Raw genomic sequence first — 9,508 nt, forward strand, 5'->3', positions numbered from 1 at the left:
ACACACACGCACGCACGCACACACGCACACACGCGCACACACACACACACACACACAAAGGTGATCTTATGTGTACAGGTTGCGCAGAATGCCTCGAGTGGCCAGTCACGCGGCAAATCTGCGTGTATTCGTGGGCTTCTTTCACGCTCGGAAAAACACATTTATGTAGCAGGTATTGAGCAACAGAAAGCTCTATCGGGAGTTTTTCATGTTGCTCTACAATCTTCTCATTGATACTTTGATAATTAGGACAGTGCTGCTCGGGTTAGATAATTAATTAGAATTACCTAATTAAATCTCAGTAACCAAGAAATTACTGGTGGCTACTCCACTGTAGTGGAAACAATACGCACTAGGTTTGCTTCGCGTAACGCCGTTCCTATTTTTTTAAATCGTGCTGCGTGATAGCTGGAACACCCTGTGTATATATAACATATGGGGCCGGAACTTGCAGGTTAACAAAGAATCTCGAGAATAAGTTAAGTACCGCAAAAAGAACACTGGAACGAAAAATGCTGGGCTAACGTTAAGAGATAGGAAGAGAGCGGCGTGGATCAGAGAGCAAACGGGGATAGCCGATATTCTAGTGGACATAAATATAGGCTGATGATGATGATGATGATGATGATGATGATGATGATGATGATGATGATGATGATGTTTATTTGAATAATAAGGCACAACACTGCGTGTCGCTGATCTGTGTACTGTGTATGCAACTGAAAAGTGATTAAAAGTATATTAAATCTTGTTTGCGAATGCTTGTTTACCTCAAGACAATATTAGCTGTGGTTGTTCAAGTGCAGTAACACTATCGCCCCACCCGACCCTTACAAAAAAATAATGCGTGCTAGTTTACTGCAGCTCAAGAGAATGTGTATGGAAGTCAACAGATTTTCTGTAACACGTTTATGCAAGGACTAACTTTCCGTCACTGTCGCGACCTTTGTTCAGATATGTCATATTGTCGTGAATTAAGTTGCAACTGTGAGCTCAGATCCTCTTGTCACGGTGTCGTTACTCGCTGCAACCAAAGTTGGCCGGTAACGGTGACTGAAACGGCTGCTGCTAGTATGTTCAGATAGGAGCGATACACAGGATACGGTAAGTTCATTTTATTCCCAGAATGCACATACGTCTACAAGCACTTACAGTATATAGGGTCTTAAAAGACGCACTCTGAGCGACTAAATATGATATTGTGACTAAAACCTTCTTTGTGAGATCGTACCACAATTTAATGTTTCGAAGAGCTGAAATAACACTCTCAATACGAACAATAGGAGACATGTTTAATTACTAGACGGGAGACAAAAAGAAGACACGGATACGACAAGCACTGGACAACCGCTGATGTTTACTCGTGAAAAGGTAAGGAGTAACGGAAAGCAGAAAGAGACAAGGCGACCTTGCAGAATCACAGCTTAATTTCCAGTGAAGCTGTTCCTTTCGAGCAGTTGCATAACGAATTTCAGTTGCCTGTAATTAAGCAACAGACTTTGAAACGTTGAGCGCATATGACTCACCCATTTGAAACGTCTGCATGTGACACTTTAGAGCATTTACTTAAGGAAATTTTTTAGCGAGTGCTGTACTTGTCCCACACAATTTTAATTACGCCATGCACCATCATGTTCTCCCTATTTTCACCAAATTTGCATGACCGTAATGGCTGTTATGTTACAGTAAATTCTTCCAGTGTAGCCAACTAAATTCTACGGACTTCTTAAAGAGACTTGAAAGCGAAATATTATTTTAACAGTATTAGGAACCTACCCTTTTGGAATGCCAAAAAAAGCTTTTGCTGCGAGATGGCGCTTGGTATGCTTGGCACGGGGTGGCGCAATCCACCACCCCGTTTCAAAGGGGACGCTCATAGCATCCATCCATCTATCCATACGCCTTGCTAAAAGAATATCACGCTTTATGTTAAGGGCATAGAAAGACGACTGGAAAACAGCGAATGAGGGTTTGATTTATTCTACATGCGTAATGAACAAATCAGGCAGCAGAATTGTCCCTGGACTGATGCACGCAGACGACATTGTGCTACTAGCGGACAATAAAAAGATTTACAGACACTTGCGAATATCTGTGGCAAAGCAGCGACAAATCTAGGCCTTACGTTTAGCACAAAGAAATCAGGAACTATGATCTTTAATGAAGATACGAGTAATTACGTGGTGTCAATTCAACAACAAGTCATACCCATAGTCAGCCAATAGAAGTACCTCAGCGTATACATAAACGAAGTAAATACTTACTCAAGCACCCACCAAGATAATCTGAAAATAAAGGGGAAGCGGAATGCAGCAATAATAAAACACAGAGCACTGTGGGGCCACAATAAGTATGAGGTGGTGCGTGGAATCTGGAAAGAAGTAATGTTGCCAGCGCCAACGTTCGCCAATGCCATTCTATGCTTAAAATCGGATATCTTGTTGGCGTTGGAAGTTAACCAAAGACCAGTAGACCAGTTGGCTTTGGGAACCCATAGTAAAACCACAAATGAGGCAGTGCAAGGTGACATGGGATGGACCTCTTTTGAAGTCAGAGAAGCACAGAGCAAAATTAGTTTCGAAGAAAGACTCAGGAACATGGATGAAAATAAATGGGCGGCTAAAGTACACAAGTATATCTGTATCTGAAAAGCGTGGACACAGAATGGCGGAAGCGGTCAAGAAAGTTGGAAACCAACTACAGGATAGTTCAAACTGTAAATAGACAACCAGGAGTCAACAGAAAGAAAGTGAGAGGAATAAAGACTGAATTGGATGCAAAGGATTGAAACAAAAAGGACAATGGATATTTACAACAATGAGAAGAAGAAAATTAGAAGGGAAAATCTATACCATAACACAAAGGGCAGTGCCTTATTGCTATTTGAGGCTCGAGCCGCTTGCATAAGGGCCAAAACGTACCGGAGCAAATATTCGGAACTAGATGAGGCATGTGTATGTTGCAGCAAGATCCGAAAACCACTCAACACATCCTAATGGATTGTGAAGGGATTAACCCAGTGAGAACAGGATCCGGAAACCACTCAACACATCCTAATGGATTGTGAAGGGATTAACCCAGTGAGAACAGTAGGTAACGTCAGTGGCGCACCGACGGGGGGGGGGGGGGGGGGGGATTCGGGGGTTGTAACCCCCCCCCCCCCCTGAGGCCGACTTAACCCCCGCTTATGTTTAACCCCTTTTCTTTCCTTACGCATTTGAGTACTGCAACTAAGATGTAAGACGCGCAATTGTCTGCACACTCGCAAAAACGCATTTTTTTTTGACAATTTCCTGTGAAGAAATCGAAGTTAGTGCTGTTTAGATGGTATTGGCAAACTGTCAACCCCCCCTCTGGCAGAGATCCTGGGTGCGCTACTGGGTAACGTACACCTGCCAGAAGCGCTTTGGTTTAAAGTGAACGGAAGCATCAACCGGTCAGCAGTTGAGATAAGCAAGAGACGTTTGGAGTATTGGTGGGGAAAAAGCAGGGAAGAGATTGATACGACCTGATTTGATCTCTTAGTCATAGGTACAGGTACAAGGTAGATATTGAGGGAAAGAAAGAATAATGAAATGTTCACAAAAAATGTCACAGTTTCGCCCTAAGGGCGAAGCAATGAATGCGATAGCAACACAGCAATGTCATACGAAGTAAGGTGAGCGGCCTTGGTAGCAATATGAATTGTAGTAAACATGAGCTGATTAAGTAAGCAGGTGTGCTGCGGCGTAAGTAGACCGACATGAAGAGAGACTCGATGACCACGAGAAGGCGCGTGTGAAACGGTGGTGTTGATGAGAAGCGCTTACCGTGGGCAGCGCGTGCGAAGGGACACACCTGTAGCGCTGCACTGCCGACCCGGGCAGCATTGCATGTGTAGCGTGCGTTGGAAAATGTGGCCCGACTATTACTAACTGAATGAACAAGCGTGGTGTGAGCGCGCACAAACAAACATGAATAAAACACACTGAATGACTGCAGACAACGACTGTCAAAACGCTGGAAGCAAGCGCAAACGCCGCAGCGGCGAAGGTACGTGCGGTCTATCGCTTCAACGGAAACTGAGCGGCGAATGCACGGCGCATAAAGGTCAGAGCCGTGTGGAGATAAGCGACGGTGCGAGCGAGCGACGAGCGCGGTTGTTGGCAGAGAGAAAGTGCGCCCCCCCCCCCCCCCCCCCCGCTCCCTCCGGCGCTGGCTTCCCGCTTCCTTGCTTGCGCGTGGGAGATTGAGTGCGTTCGCTCTCCGTGATAGCGCGCGTCCCCGCACGCTTCCGCTCGGGCATACAGCGCGCGGCGAAGATTTTATCTATAGGGAACCTCACGGCGACGGCGACGACAGAAATCCGGTTGAAGTGTCCATATAATTGCTATCGCAATAAAACTACATGCTTCACTGTTCAGTTAAATGACTGCAGATTTGAGCACTTCATATCGTAATCAACTTTAAGTGCAGCATAAGCAGAGCGTACAGAATTCGGTCTCATAAGTTTGACGGGTTTCTTTAAAGGTGGTTTACCTCCTTTTCATGTCATGTCCCGTCATTCTTCTAGCAGCACACTTGCGTTATTGTTGGCCACTTGTGTATGCCGAGTGTAGTCTTTATACTATTCTTAACTCAACTAGCTATGTTCCCTTTACTTTGGCGGCTGATTTCTTTTGCTTTAGGTAAGCCAAAGAGCCCAAATTCTCTTCAGGAATTATGTTTGTTCATAACGTCAAAATGAGAAGCAGACAATACCACCACTGCTCTCTCCCCTAGAGGAGGGGATGCGTTTACGAAATGTGCTAACAATGACCAATATTTTATTTTTCAGAATTTTTGTAACACTGGTGCTGGATGACGACCAACTACGCAAGGCAAGAGCCGCATCAAGCTCCTCGCTGATGCTAGACGTGCATGTTGCAAAAAAGTGAGTAGAAGCTCATGAGTGTAGCAACGGCAAGAGACTGACATCCTAGGAGTTATTTCGAGCAAAATTCTTTTTATTATTATTATTTTACTTCAATTTTTATTTTCATTTCTTTTTTTTTTGGGGGGGGGGGGGGGGGTTTAAGGGGGAATTGTGAGGCGCGCTGAGAATGAATGACAAAGCTCTCCTTTATCAACGCATGTATTGTAACTTATATATTTGCGAACCGCCAGAGTGGTAAGTTTAGTATGTTACTGACGTCTGTGTTGTCGCCATATTCGAGAACCGCTTCAGCAGAGCGGCGATTCAATGTCGTTTAGAATAATTAGAAAAGGTAACAGTTTAACAAAAAAATAAATGTGGGTATCATAGTATGCCGCATAAGTTAGTCTACTGATCGCCGTTGCGCGAAGCAATGGCATTTTTTGCACGGTGAACTCTGTAAAAGAACACGTGCGATGCAAGCCAGACTTGTATGGCCTTCTATACTGTGCTGAAACTAAGAAGACGTGCCGCACCGCTCGCATGTATCGAGTAGCTAGCCTTCCTCCATGCGCGTATGCGGTGCTGTGCTCCGTGCGTTTGCGGGTATACTGCCAGCGCGAATTGATTAACCCAGCGTGATATCTGCTGCTTCGTATGGTTAATCTTGTCTCGCCGTGGTCGACGCGAACTAATTAACCCATTGTGTTATCTGCAGCTAAGCTAACCTGGTATCCGTGAGCTATATGACGAAATCATCGCATGCATGCCAACCGTTGCGCTCGGGCTTTTGCTTAACAGGATTGAGCCCCGGCTGCCTACTCTCCACTATAGCCACGCAATTAAGTCAAGGCTTCTCCGCGGGCCTGATTAAATATCTGTCAATACGAGAGCACGATACCACCGCGCAGGGTTAAATACCTCGCGAAACGACCCTGTCGCAAGCGGGGATGGCAAAATAAGTAAATACAAGAGAGATGTCTCTGCCAGGATAACCGCAGAAATGAGGACGTCGCTTATTTTCTACATTTCAATTTCAGCCGCAGCTAATTTTCCCGATGCTTTCCTTGGCTTCATTGTCTTATGGTTCATGTGGCCATGATTACCAAAATCAAGCACCTCGGCTTTCCTACTTCTCTCCTGTATATATATATATATATATATATATATATATATATATATATATATATCATCAGCCTATATTTTATGTCCGCTGCAGGACGAAGCCCTCTCCCTGCGATCTCCAATTACCCCTGTCTTGCGCGCTAGCGTATTCCAACTTGCGCCTGCAAATTTCCTAACTTCATCATCCCATCTGGTTTTCTGCCGACCTCGACTGCGCTTTCCTTCTCTTGGTATCCATTCTGTAACCCTAATGGTCCACCGGTTATCCATCCTACGCATTAAATGGCCTGCCCAGCTTCATTTCTATCGCTTAATGTCAACTAGAACATCGATGTTCTAGTTTGTTCCTGACCCCGTTTGTTCTCTGATCCACACCGCTCTCTTCCTGTCTCTTAACGTTAGTCCTAAGATTTTTCATTCCATCGCTCTTTGTGCGGTCCTTAACTTGTTCTCGAGCTTCTTTGTTAACCTCCAAGTTTCTGCCCCGTATGTTAGCACCGGTAGAATGCAATGATTGTACACTTTTCTTTTCAACGACAGTGGCAAGCTCCCAGTCAGGATTTGGCAATGCCTGCCGTATGCACTCCAACCCAATTTTATTCTTCTGTAAATTTCTTTCTCGTAATCAGGGTCCCCTGTGAGTAATTGACCTATAGATAAACATACTCCTTTACAGACTCTAGAGGCTGACTGGCGATCCTGAATTCTTGTTTCCTTGCCAGGCTATTGAACATTATCTTTGTCTTCTGCATATTCATCTTCAACCCACCCAATTCTTACACTTCCTCTATTAAGGTCCTGAATCATTTGCTGTAATTCTTCTATATATATATATATATATATATATATATATATATATATATATCAGTGAAGTAAAGAGTAACCGGAGCCGGCACAGAAGTAGTTCAAAAAATAGAAGCACGTAGGAAATGCATAACAAGACTTTACTTGTTATGATGAAGGCCGGACCCCGGCCGAAACGTCAGTAAAGTCTTGTTATGTTTTTCCTACGTGCTTCTATTTTTAGAACTATATATATATATATATATATATATATATATATATATATATATATATATATATATATATATATATATATATACTAGCACGCGACCTGTCCAGCCCCCCCCCCCCCACCGCACACGCCACCACGCCGCGCGGAGGCTTGAAATGCCCACACAATTTAAGGCAACCAAGTCGTTGATCGTAGTGCCACTCCCAGTCCACTAAAAATGTTTCACAGTATGCGCGCCGGCTTAGACTATATGTAATTGACATAGCGATTGCGTTCTATATTCTCGCATGCTGGTTGTGTGCCATTCAAAGTAGGTGTCGGTTTCACCCAAACATGCCAGCCAATTGACGTTCCTTCACTCTGTAGAAAAGATTATCTGGTTTAACATCCTATAAACCACTGAGTTTATTTTCACCTGTGTACATTGCAATTCCTTGCATATTTCAGTTCAACTTCAGCTTTCACTTTTGCCATTTTTCTTAATTCTTCTTTAACTGTACTGTACTGGGATTCAATAGTGCAACGTACCTTAATAAAGCGAAGTTTTATATGTCTATAGTCGGATACAACTCAATACCCCTGACACACGGGCAAAAGTAAAGTCCTTCGCAGGAAACCCCTTTTGTTACTCCGAAAGACCCTTTGCAGAAAGGAGTTGCGCCGATGACACACGGCAGCGCACCAACTTCTTTAGGTGGTTCCTCAGATGAACGCCGCGAAAAAAGAAAAAAAAATCGCTGTTTGTTAAAGCAACAAGAGAGAAAACATTTACAAAAAGCTGCGCATGTAGGTTACATTTAGTGATTGTAGAACCTAAAAAAAAAAACATTTTCCCCCATTTTTGATGATAATGCGCGTATTCGGAATTCAACATGGCGGCGCTAGCGACGTGGTGCGAGCGTTTGCGAGTATATAGCTAGAGTAAATCTTCACTGTTGGACAAATCGTATTACCCGCTAAAGATTAATACATTTCCAAGGTAATGCCCAAACCGCATTCACGCGATTTTGTGCGCGACGGCGACGAGCGACGGCTTCGAGCGACGAAACGGGCCGTCGCGCGAACAGATCGCTTGGTCTTTTCGCTCAATCGCTCGGTTCTAGAAATCTAGAATTCGTCGCTCGTCGCCCGGAAGTGCTATGAGCGACTAGCCAATAGCGCGAAGCTGGAACTGGATATACATCAGTCAAGTACTACCGATTGTCGCACGGAACGAGCAAACGACTAGATTTTGATACGTGCAAGGATAATAACGTAGTGCAAGACCTTTAGAAATATTTATGCTGCTCTTTACACTAAAACACGTCAACTTAAATTAACAAAGCAAGCGTCACGCCAGTTTCGGCGAGTATTTGCTGCCCTCATACCGGCAACACCGGGGAGACGTCGCTCGAAGTCGTCGCTCGCATGCGGTGCGACTTGTAGGCGACGAGCGACCGCGACAGCCATCTCCATCGCGTCGCTTGTCGCTGTCGCGCGCAAGATCGCGTGAATGCGGTTTATACTTAAAAATAATATTTACGGGGCACCGTAGTTAAGTAACACGTTTTCGTCTATTGATGAGTTGTGCACGCTGTATGCGAGAGTACACCTTACCGCTCGAAAAGTAGATGCCCGATCTTCTTTTCCGCAAAGGAACTTTGCCGGGAGGGAGATACTCCTTTGTCGTGTGCCACTGCGCTTGAACGCCTTTCCGGTAGATGTCCCCTTACCTAAAGGACTTTAGTGTACCCGTGTGTCAGGGGTACCCAGTCACACGGGCACTTTCAAAGTCCTTTGAATCAAAGATCCTTTACTTCAAGGGAAGACGCGCGCTGTCACATGGGCGCATCGAAGGAGGCCTATAGTTGAAGGGAGGTTTGAGTCAAGGGAGTCCGCGTTTGTCCTTTGAAATCTCAAAGGAATACTTTTGAGCCTAGAGGGCTTCCGACAGAAGAAAACAAAATTCTGTATAAATACGAAAGTTAAATTCTTACCTGATAAAAACAAGTTTAACTATATTATAGAAGTTTATAAGCACTAAAGACTTTCTTGACACCCGCGCGCAGTCTCAATGATGAATGCGCCGGTACAACAGCGCCGGCACGGCCTGTCACAATCGGCAACATCGACGCAAAATGGGTCTTGGACGGTTTACGGTAGCGCGATTAAAAGACAGAACAAAAGAAGACACACGGGGACACACACGGCGCTAACTTCCATCAGTGTTTGTTATTGAAGTCCAGTTCGTACTTTTAATCGCGCTACCGTTAACCCTCCAAGATGCGTTGCCAACAAGCACACATTGCAACCCTCGTGAGCAAAATGGGTGCCATGTGCGATTTGGTTATCGGCTGCTACGCATCGAAGTGTCCTCGTGTTTTTTTTTTTTTTTTTCGTCACTTTTGCGTTTTAGAATAGGTTTCTGTCAAAAGCTTCAGTGGAGACCACCTGGCGACCGTGTAGCACAGACACATATCCCTTGAACCAATGTT

This window comes from Dermacentor silvarum, chromosome 2 (assembly GCF_013339745.2).
Source record: "Dermacentor silvarum isolate Dsil-2018 chromosome 2, BIME_Dsil_1.4, whole genome shotgun sequence".
NCBI classification, from domain to species: Eukaryota; Metazoa; Arthropoda; class Arachnida; order Ixodida; family Ixodidae; genus Dermacentor; species Dermacentor silvarum.